Below are 12,350 nucleotides of genomic sequence, written 5' to 3'. Positions count from 1 at the left end.
CGATGTACGCGATATTATCGTCATCGGTCCTAATCGTGTCCCACTTTTTAAATATAAAAATTCACTTCCTCCATGTCCAAGACTCGACTTCCAATTTTCGTCGTCCGACCCCGTTCTAGCGAAACATCGAATTACAAGCATCGTCGAACCTCGTTATATTCGACTCGAAATTAACTATCGAGGGGTGCGGGAGAAGGGCCATTACATTTATATCGACAGAGCAGGCACCTCTTAGCGGTCCGTGTCGACGTCAAACAACAATGCATCACCGTATAAATGTTGTCCAACGCTCGAAGCGACGGTGAGTGTGGGCTAATTGCGCGAAATAGGTTTGCCCGGCGTAATAAAATCTGAAACAGCGACCAGCACGCTCGCCGAACAAGATTAACAAATAAACGCACTTTGTCAACCGTACGACGCAAAAACCGCGTGATGTATAGGCCCGACACGACCGGCAATCCCTCTCCTGCCCCCTCATTGTTTTTATTTTGTTTAATGCTGAAAGTTTCAGTTTTAAGGCACTCAAATTTCGGTCGTTTTTTATTCAGCGGCGATGGGGACATAGTTTCCGTCATTTTTCACGTTCGTTTGCCAGGCGGTTATCGCTCTGTAAATTTGTACAGAGTTGACGGTGTTTCGATGAAATCTGATATTCGACGAAGAGGGAATTACGGTTTCTACGAAATCAAAGAAATCTTTACGTCGAGCGATATTCGATGAAGCTCTTGTATTTTTCATTCCTTTATCGGAATATATGTACAGCGACTGTAATAAGTATTCGTACAGGAACCATTTATTTTAAATTGGTCGCCGTACGAATACTTCTTACACTGACTGTAAGTTCGCATTTTCCCGATTTTAAGCAGATCTTGGTTCGGTGTTAATCGCGTTAAGCACGTAAAAACAAACGTTTTACGACTCACGCGACTATCGATGAGTTCGAAGTATAATAATCAATTTCAGAATGGCGCGATTCGTTGAATTTCAATAAATCGGGTTGGACGTAAATAGCCGAGAACGGAATGAAAAACAGAATTTATTCGTTAATTCCCTTTACGTTCGAATAACCAGTTCACGATTCTTTTTAGGGAAGTACGAAAATTACGAAAGTGGAATTAACGAGAACGCGCACGCGTGAAATACACATGTAGAAACTTGATAAACGTACCCGCGGAATGAAGTTTAATTAGGAGCCCCGAAAAGTATGAATATCCGGCGTAACGCGTTCAATTTTATCAATAGAGGGCAAAGAAGCTCGTAACCATCTACGCAATGCGCACAATGGCGCGGATTGCGAGTGTAATTAATTAACGCGTATCTTGCATCAGTGGCAACTTCAATTTCGGTTTTTGTTCACGAGCCCATCAACGCACAAAGAGCTCGCGTCCCTAATTAAGCCATTCGGAGTTAAATGCGTTGCGAGGGAATTAAATATCGTCTGCGGATTAACGACGTTCGACCCTTGAGACGCTCGTACGTTCTCCATTAAAACGAATTTCCAAGAACTTCTCCATTCCCGCCCAAAAAATCTACGTTCACCCTACGATTCGTTTCTCGAAACTTTCCACCCAAAACGAAACGTAATTACGCCGATCTCTGACTATCCGCTGACCCCGCTTATGTTTATTCCCGTAACGTCGTTACGGGGTCGGATCTCGCGGTCTCCCGTTTCCACCGACTCCGCGCGTGCTGATTCACAGTATTTATCTGGCTTTCGAAATTTGTTTGGCAGACCCGCTCGTCGCCTCGATTAACGAAATAACATGCGAGCCGCATCGCAGCGCGCGGGTCACGGAGAGCAGACAGCGAAAAAGCGACCGCTGAAGGGGTGGCGGTCGTTGTAGCCAACCCTTTCCGAGCCAGGATTATCGTCAGGATCCGCGTATTTTTTTTTCCCTAGGTTCTTTTTGCCCATAGCCGCAGCGCCGTAATTATCTCGTTCTACTAGTATCGCTTTAATTAATTTTCCGAGAGTGTAACCGGTGGCGCGTTGCGAAGCTCGCGCCGCACTCGAACGAAGGGCTCGTTCGACCGTGGGAGTCGTCGGTTCTGTGCTTTTTAATTCGGTGCGAATGGGCGAGGGACAAGATTTTTTAACGGGAAAACGTCGAGCGACCGGTGGAAGCTGGCAACTGGTGTTCGACTAGAAGCGGTGCAATAGGTAATTAAAAGCTTAGAAGGATATCTATGATTCGGGGAATTGTCGTGCCGTCGGGCGATTTTTAAAGGATTTTGGGATATCGTGGGTTTCGGGACGTTCAAAGAATTGGAATTCATCGGTGTTTGATGATGAGTCGAAGGATCGTAACTCCAGCGATGTAGTCTCAGCAATGACTTTATTCAAAATGTTCTCAGTTCAAAGTATGTCGCTGATTTCGGACATTCTTAACCGGGCATAGGCGGGGTCGTTACCCGATTAGCGATGGTCGATCATATGTTGCAATATTCGTGTCTCGGGGCACAACAGAATCGATAATTTAATTATGCTCGTTCCTTGCCACCCGAACAACATTTGCAAAGTAACTCGAAACGACAAAGTTCGAATAGATTACGTTGTCGGACCCCGAGAGACCAACGGTTCAGTTTGACGATCCGAATTAAAACGTAAATAAAGCTCACCGACACGGATCTTGGTGAAAAGTTTACAGGGGCACGATTGCACTTTCACGGGGGCACGAGTGGCCCGTGCGATCGTAAATCGCGACGAATGCATGCCGTATGGCCGCGGGGATGCTCGTAAAACGAGAAAGAGCCGACGCCCGGATGCAACTTCGCGGGCTTGTCGAAGAGTTCGATCTTCTTCGGCGACGAATTGCGTGGACGTGCCGATCGTAACAGTAACAGAGAAAAGCGGTTGTTTTTCGATACACCTTTTTATGTTCGGGTCTCTCGTCTACTCGTCTGATTCGTGACTCTTCACCGTTCACCCTCGTAAAATGGATTAACCCTTCGAGAGGGAAAACGAGCCCTCGAAGACGTCCTCTATGTTTGAAATTTTTCCGAAGAAACTTCATCGTTCGCTACTGTTACTTTCCAAAGAATATATCATTTCGTTGACGTTCCGACGATTCTGGCATTTGGAATTTTTGAATTCCGAGCTCAGAGTTCGAATAAGCTATGTACAGGTCTGATTCCGAACCATATCGAAGTCTCGACAATTAGTATATTCGAATTTGTACGAATTTCCATTTTGTATTTCATTTTGTAATTTCCTGCAGTATGTAGTACCACAAAATGTACAGTAAACATGAGTCATTTATCAAGTTTAGAGCACCTTTTCCCGATGAGTCACGATGGAATCCAGGGCGAAGGGGTTTTTAAACGCGATTTTCCGTTGTAACGCGAGAGTCGCGTAAGTTACATGGAAATGAGTAATGCGGTACAGTCGCCCCTCCCCCTATTCGCTAGCGATCATGAACCTCCGGCAGCGTTAACTCATCGTTAATCCGTGAAAGCCGCAGCAGTGTCGCGATTCAGCGAGGCATTTCGCCAGCCGCGACGATGTTATCGCGGGCATTTATCAGTCTTTAATTATCTGGCCGCATTGTGTCGACAGTGTAAGCGTTCGCCGCCATCGTGTCAATTCGCGTTCAATTACGAAATAAATAGGTCGTTTACGATCGACGCCGGTTATCGATTCCTGTTCGCGATACTCGAACTATTCGTAGAATCGAAGCAAAAAGAGAAAAATATATATATATATATTTTTCTCTTCCCGTCCCGTTAAAAATCGCGGGGCTAAAGGTTAATTATCCATTGTTAAATTGAAACGTACACAGAGTGTAACGAACGGGGAACGGAGGATGCGTGGAACGCCAAGAACAGCCAAGGGCGAGTGAAATTTTGCTCGAGAATAATTTCAATGAGAGCTCCCTCGACCGCGATACCAATGGCGACTTTCCCCTTTGTTCCCGAAGCTTTTTCAACTTTCCGCGCTTTCGTTTGTCACTATTCAGTAATACGTGCGTGTAATTAACTTAATAGCGTGTTTTGATATGCCAGACGCGCGCTGGGTATAATACACGAGCTTGATACGAGTTCGAGTATGTACAGTATCGTGTCCTCCGAGGCGACAGGGAGTTAGGTTCGTTTTTCCGATCGTTAGAGATCGTTCGCAGATATATCCGGGCGTGTCGTGTATCGAAGGATTTCATTTTGAACCTTTCCAAAGTTCTCGAGAAATCAATTTTATTCCTTTGATTTTTATTTTTAAGTAGAGAGTGGTAACAGTCTGGCTGGCTTTTGAATTATATTTACATTATACGGAACGCATTCGAGATGATGTTTTAGAATTGAATCTCCTTTGATGAGACATATAAGATATAGATCTCCGTATATGTCCGTACCATTACCCCCTCTCCCTGTGTATATAATTGTCTAATAAGAATCTTCTCGTTTCTTAATAGCATTTTCGCTCAAATTTAAAATTCAAATTATATAATGGAGACAATTTAAATCCCATTAGCTCTCTCGTACACGTTCACGATTAAAAGACTATTAATTATCCTACCCTTCCGCAGTCAAGCTACCGCAGCCATTTAAATATTTACTCTTTAACCAGACCACGCTTCGAGTTACATTAGAAAAACTATCCACTCCTTGCACAGTTGAAAATATAATATAATAAATTTCGCCGTTCAAAAATTGAGTTGCAGCAATTCTGCGTGCGCGTAATCTAGCTGAACACGTTACATTACGATACGATTGTCTCCATTTTTTCTGATTGTTATTACATTGTATTTGATATCAAGGGCAGACTGTCCGTAAATAAAGTATTATTATTGGTATCAAAAAAATTTGACAAGAATTTCTAAGAATTTCTAAAGATACGGAATGATCTCATCTAGCCGATGTATTCTAAATAAATGTTTTACTTCGAGTTTCGTTATCCGTACTAATACTGTAAAGAAGAAAAATTGTTTATACGTTGAAGCTACGATATCCCTGTGTAAAACAGACTATATTTTATTTTGTAAAAGTTGTCCTTTGCGCGGTACAAAAAGTAATAATAATAATTTTCAAGTATTCGGGTTATTGGTTCAGCCATGGAGTATATTCCTGTTCGGCAGACGTCGCGGAAAAATCGATGCGGCATGTCTGGATGTATCATTAGATGCGACGAAATGATCTCGCGGATATTTCTGCCCGCGGTAAAGGAGGAGTTGCGTGGCAACCGCGGAAAGGGGTTTCGAATTTAAGAGCCGCGGAACGAGTGGTAGGGCTTGATGGATAAAGGGGTTAATCGAAAGTCGTTAACTTTCCGGGGTGGGAAGTATTCATTAATCCTGAAACACGAGCTACCGTGAGCTTTACGAGTGTAGGACTAATTACTAGACGCTGCATAGTTCGTTGCTGGTCTGCGCTTCCCCGAGGAACATCGGGGATCCGCATTGTTACTTAAAGCGTCGGTTACCGTCGCTATTAGAAGCTTCGCAGCCAAAGTAAACTTGACTCGAATTAAAATTAGCGAATATAAATTGCGAGGAAGAATTCGGTTTGTAATCATGGATCGATCGAGTGTCGAGTAATTAAAATGTAACGTGAACCGGGGGAAGGTTCTTAAAGGTTCCTTGATAAAGCTAAGTATTGCAAGACGAAGGTTCGAGAACTTTGTTAAATTTGTATGTTTACTAAAATGCGTCGAAATGAAAATTGACGTAAATTTGCAAATGCAAAGGAACGATCCTTAAAGGTCTTTCGTCCGATTGCTCGAGTCTCAAAGGAATAAAATAAAGGTTTTACCTTTGTTAAATTACTATTTACGAAAGAAATCGTAGAAAATACGTAACGCGACAAGATGAAACGCGAGGGTGAGCTTTTTAAATCGAAGAGTTCAAGGTTACGGTCGCGTTGACGTTAATTCCCGAGAATCTAGCGTACGCCGAAGAGCGACGTTCCCCCTTAGAAATCTCGTTTAAACACTTTCATCGGTTCGCCAGCAGACTGGAAAAAGTTACACGAGCTTTCTTTCATCGTAGTAACAGCCCTCGAAGAATATCACGTCTCGAATTGGTTAACGCGGTGTCTCGGTTGCCTCCGAGTTTCAATTAACGAGCTTTTTCCATCGGTCTCTATCTGTTCGTGCCCTGGCTCCATCTCTCGATTGTCTCGCTGAATCTGAATTCCAGATTGTTTCGTCTCTTATACACGCTTCGTGTCATCCAAATAATACAAATATTTCGTCGGCCAAAAACGAACCTATCGATGCAAAAATTATAGGCTCGATAACGAGCTTTCTATCGGCATTCGAACCTTTTATTTGCCGTTAAAAAATTTCAAAAGTTACGCGTACACCTCGACTGTTCGAAATAAAAATCCACATACTCGAGCTACGTACAATTTAAAATACCACACTTTTCTATAAATCCAATCGGGCATCGATAACCCTTGCTTTCATCCCATAATTCCCACAATTGGACAAGGTTAATTCAGTGTCGACGTAATTGTGCCAAGTGGCTGACTCGCGGACAATAGCGCAATCATGTTTCCGCGAATACACGCCGGTCGAATCCCGCGCCGAAGGAACGGCTGTTGTTTCGTTGGTGAATCGAGTTGGGAGTAAACGAAGAGAAGCGCCATGGCGCAAAATCGTCAAACGTTGTAGCTGCGTTCGAGAATTTGATTTCCGGAATCAAGGGGCTCGTTTCGCGATCCGGCCCTCTCTGGCGCGTCGTTGCATGGTGCACGCGTGTCTTGCATTCTGTTGCGGTTAAATTAGAGGACCGTGCTCGAAACGGATGGGACGAGAGGGGGCGGGGAGCGGTGAAAGACAAACGCGATGTCGGTTACGCTGAAGGGAAAACGTCGATCGACGTCGAGTCCGTGGTAAATCGTGCTCCCGCAAACGGTTGCTAGAAAAAAATGGGAAACCCTAAGCTCGAACCCCTGTTACGTAATGCGTTCAATTGGGAATTAGAAGACAATCGACGCGTTAGAAAGTATGCGTTCCTGTTCTCGTAAGCAAGGGAAAGGGAAGCATCAGGGACTGTAGCGGTGTTTTTGTAAGCTACGGTACAGGATTAGAGGGGCACGATTGTGAAATATAAACGAAGTCTAGATAAGAAGTGTAAGTAGTGTTATAGCAAATGTTATTCGTTTCGCACTGTAATATGAACGAAACGAAACGTCCATCTGCACAATGTGCTCGATGCAAATCGAACAAAATTTTAAATCACTTTCAATATCATTAGAGTAATTAATTAATATTCAGTTTCGCTCCTGCCTTAAAAACTGACTGGTTTCGAGTCAACGCCAGCGGTCTCAACATGTGGATAGGGTCTCAACATGGGGATAGTCGCGCGACATTTAGTAGTCCAGTCGCGCCATTTAAAGGACCTTCGCCACCTTCGAATAAATAAAAATACCCAATTTCGTGGCAATCAAGGGTTGAATATCGACACGATCCTGAATATGCGTCGCCGAATACGCGGTGTTCAACGATAAGTAGACGTCCGATACGGCACGATTGACCGAGATAAGATCGATATCGCAGCATCCAACCGGCGTTCAAGAGCCATCGCACTGGAGTTTGTCCTCCGAAATGACGTAACTTTCGTCACCCACTCGGCACGTAAACCACGTTAACCAATTACGACGGCGTAATCCGTGCCCGGGACGTAAATAAGTTTGTTTCGCGCCGTGGCGGTCGCGCGTCCATTGACCAAGTTTAACGGCGAAGATGCAACGGGAATCTAATCTTTCAAATTGGCCAAGGAATTTCTACATTTCGCGAAACAACGCGTCAATTACCAGCAATAAAGCGTAATCGCGAAACAATAAAATCGTGTTATCCAGTTGTTACCGCGAACAAAGGGGAGCACTCGGGGAAGAATCCCGCGCGTTTCGCGAAACAATGCTACGGGAATAATTTAATAGCGGAACTCCTTGCGGGCTCTCGAAGCGTATGGTGTTTCGGTTGCAGTTTTAGGGGACGAATGATATTTTACCGATGTAATAAATAAGGAATGCAGCTCCTTAGGAATGTGTTAGCGATGTTTGTTTTTATCGTGGATCAAATCGTAAGCGTCGACGATTGATTTTATTATTTCGAAATAACGAGGTTCTTTCAGTCGAATCATATCGAGCAACAATTTACAGTTTTACATTTTTATTTCAAAATCCTATCGTGACTAGTCTATCGAGGTTTTAAATTGATTTCGCGATCGTTAAATAGAGAAGTCGAGAGAGAAACAAAAATTACAAAGGTGAAACGTAATAGACGAGAGCATATGAGATGAAACAGCTTCAATTTGAGATTGGAAATGGTCATCCCGCAAATGGATTGTCACCGCGATAAAGTTTAAATATCCGAGGTGAAATGTATTTTAGGGGAGGCGGACTACAAAGTGAATTAATTATCATTAAATTCGGAAATGATAGAGAGCCAGTGAAGTTGAGGAAGCGCAGAGCGGCGGAAGGGGGCGGAGGTTGGTCATTCCATTAAGGTATCGAGTTGTGCTTCTCTATTTTCGTGTAACCATTATTATTTAGAGAGGAAGCGGAGGAGACGGCAATATTTTGTACGGTGAAAAGTTTCTTCTCCTTAAAATTATTAATTCGGAGTCATTTTCGATTTAAACCTCCCCTGTTGAAACACAGATGTCAAAGTTCTCACTGGGACAAAATTTTATCCCCCAATTGTCCAGAGTTCCTTGCACGTTGTACCCTATATCGTTTAATTTTTAGCGACCCAAGCGTCTTTGAATGAGACTCGAAACGAAGCGTGCAATTCTCGTTTCGGAAAGGTTGATTTCCACGCGCCCGGACCCAATTCATTGAAAGGATATCGAGTTCCTCTCGACTCGGCGACTTTTTGAAATCGTAGGAGGTCCAGGAGGAACTGGGAAGCGGTTCACGGGGAAGAGGGGCGTTCCGCGATACGATTATCATCGCAAGTGCTGTTTTGACGCCTCGCGCTGCAGGAAATTCTCGGATTCCGTCGGATCAACGGAGCTTTTGAGAAAAGTACACGCGCTCGGGATCGCGGAATAACAAAGGAATCGGATCGCAGTGCTGCGCATTCGCATTGAAAAATTGGAAGGAGACCGGGGCCGGGTTCGTGTGGAATTCAATACCGGGGAAAGCTGGCCTCGAATTTGTCTCGTCCATTTCCTGATCTGCTTATAGCTGTTTTCACACTTCTCGGCGAAAGAATAGCGCTGCGCGCGAGAATGAATCCTCGACGGGTCGCTTTAAGCGCGGAAAAAGGAGAAGGATGACCTCCAGGATCCGATTTTTCATAATTAATTCTTAACCGAGGCTCTAGAATTAAATTTTTCATGTTCCTGAAATGAATTCTTAGACGATTCATTGCAGTTGGATAATTAATCGAAATTGTTATAAATCGTTATAAATTGTATTAAATTTTATATCTTTTATTTTCGCAACGTTAATATTATACGATATTTATTTTATCTATTAGAATCGTTTTCAGATTAATATGTACAGAATGATACTTTATAATTTATATAACGGTGGAAGCATGATTTTTCTAAAATGTACTTTTTGGCCAATCGTATCGATGATTGGACGATCCACCATGAAAAGTAGCCTAAACGTGACACCTGTGCCTTTAGATCCTGAGTTTACGCTCTTGAAAAAGTTGTAAACGGTCGAAAGCGAATTCCAATTTGCCACCACGGTGCCAACAAAATTGCAGGAATTCCTCGACGATTTTTCAATTTCCTCGACAACGGAGGATCCAGGGGAGGAGAGGGGAAGCTTGCAGAATTAAAAAAAAAAAGAAAGGGAAGAATGGAAAGGTTCGAACGTGAAACTGATCGCATCGTGAAAAATGAAATTTTCCCGTACAAAGTTTAAAATTTGCTTTAGAATCTGCTGTTTATAGAGTTAATGCGGATGGACGCGGCAACGTGAAATTCGTTTGGTGAAATTTATTTGCGCATTAAACGTCACGCGGTCCAGATTGCCGTCGGACAAGCGGAGAACAAATTGTTTTGCATAATCGATCACGAGGCGGCCGAAATTCAATGTTTTCGAGGCGGTACGCCGGTTACGAGGGTTCGAGCGTTTAGTATTAATTTTAAGCGTTTTTACGTGCCACGTTGTTTTACGATTAAAAAATTAAAGTTTCGAAAATTCAGTCAAGGCACAGTTTTGATAAATGAATTCCAATAAACGGCGTATCAAGTGCAGAGAACCTTCGTTATTTCTACTTTACTCGTTTCGTTAACCAGGTTTTCGTTTTCTTTAAAAAAGAAACCAGACACTCGCGCTATTGATCAGGTATGTTACCCTATCGAAGCCCTTGAATTAATTTTTCCACTTTTATAAGCCGCAAGCAGCGTTAGGAATAATCGATTCTTCGCATAATGAATGTTTCTACAATCGACTTTCCGTATAAATGGTATTTCGATAGAATGTAGTTAACCGCGAGCCAATAGCTGCGTGAAGTCGAGAAAGTTAAAATTCATTTTAGCGAATTTTCACTGAAAATAAAATTCCCGAACTAAGATCGCTCGATTTAAATCTGTAAAATCGAAGATTTTACACCTGGTGTCATTGCCGTGTTATCGGTTAATATTATAATTTATCCGAACTTATTCTTGTTAGAATTAACTTTTTTTTCATTCGATAATATAATCAACGAACAAGATTTAAACGATAAAGTAAATTGTCTTCGCGAAGTCATTGAAGATTAAAATAAAAAATCTTCTTTTTTCTTCGTTCTTTTAAAATAATTCTAAACGATAGATCTGCTACGATACTGAAATATTCACGGAAAGAATTATTACCCATTCGAATGTGTAACAAAAGAACCATGGAAGCATGGAAAACGCAGCAGAGCAAGTAATAATATCAGTTTTCGATCTCACTCCTGAGATCTTTGTAGATTAAAAATGAAATAGGATGAAACAGACAAAGCAGGAACATCGCGATTGCGTTCAGCTCGGCGTGCCAGGGGATGATCGATAAATAACAATACCGTTATATGGAACCTATTGGTTACCAAATTCTCGTTCTAGAAATCACCCAGGAGAAGAATAAAAGGGACACGCGTTCCTGAAATGCAAAACCCGCCAGTTTTAAATGTTCCACCCAAAAATACTCACAGTTGAATGAAAATACGAAGCTCGGATATCTCGGAGCGCAACGTTTCATTCGAAAAGAACTAGAAACGAATAGCGTATGGTGAATGAATCGCCGTTGTTTTTCTTTTTCGAACGACTTTTTGTTTATTTTTAATTTTTTAAAATTTCTGGAAAGATACAATCCACGTTTTTAAGTTGAATATTTATCATCGTATACGTATAAATAATAATTTCCGATTTGAGAGACCGCAACGTAGAATCCGATCTTCGTATTATTTAGTATAGTTCGGTATTAAAGTATGTCTTTCAGTTCGCTCAGCATCGGTAACACCGAAAAGATTTCTGCGCGTAACAAAAACGCAATTTAAATGGGTTTAACGTGCTCAGGACTCTGTTCTCCGTTACTTAATATATGCATCCGTTTAATGACTTTTTTTTTTTCTAGATTACTTGTACGAACTAACGCAAACTTCCCACCGTTCTTCTTAATCCATGCCTTAAACCCCTAAGCCTGATCCTCGTGTTGTAGTCACGTAGACACCTTCATAAAACATGGGAAGAGATTCTCGGTAAAACAAAATCGCTTGCCATACTCGAACTTTTTCTAGATGTTAATTTATTTAAACAGGAGGCGTTCGTTATCCAACAGATTTCAATTAGCTCTTACGTACAAATTAACGCAACCAACGCGATCCAAAAACGAATCCCCGACGCAATCAAACCGCCGAAATCGTATGCATTTCTGCGCGTACGTAACGTAAGATAATAATATTATAGTATAAATTTGTGTAATATATTCCGCCGTACGTTTCGCACGCGTTTCCATATTACCACGCGCCATGAATGCATAAAATCTGCAGGCGAACCATGACGGAATGTCGATCTCGATAAATTCGATGCGTCGTTACACGATAAATGTATACGATTACCGTTTCGGTCGATTAAACAATTTACGTTATCGTAATTCCCACTTATTGCCATTAACGAAATTCGCTGTCCTTTAATTGAAAACGACCGAGGTAAAAATATCTTTACTAATAGGTTTCGTATCTTTCCTCGCGAGTTACGAGAAGAACTGTAACGCGGTAATACATTTCTGGCCGTTTTGTAATTTCGAAAGTTTCGCGGGGAACGGTATAATAGATCGAGGTCAGGCACGGAACCAGCATTCCAACCTTTTACACGTGTATCAGCACGAATTTGACGTGATCATTTTACACGCGGCATCGTACATTCCCGGCAACAAGGGCCATTAAGTAGATAAATTGATTTCTATGTTCCTCGCACGTGCACCGAAAC

General features: G+C 42.3%; 1 protein-coding gene across 1 annotated transcript in view; it reads left to right on the top strand.

The window, feature by feature from the left end:
* The window catches only part of LOC128878205 (nephrin), a 358,472-nt gene that overhangs the window by 187,885 nt on the left and 158,237 nt on the right, over positions 1 to 12,350 (top strand). The window lies entirely within an intron of this gene.

Source organism: Hylaeus volcanicus, chromosome 6 (assembly GCF_026283585.1).
Source record: "Hylaeus volcanicus isolate JK05 chromosome 6, UHH_iyHylVolc1.0_haploid, whole genome shotgun sequence".
In the NCBI taxonomy this organism is placed as follows: Eukaryota; Metazoa; Arthropoda; class Insecta; order Hymenoptera; family Colletidae; genus Hylaeus; species Hylaeus volcanicus.
This window is presented reverse-complemented; position numbering and strand designations above follow the sequence as displayed.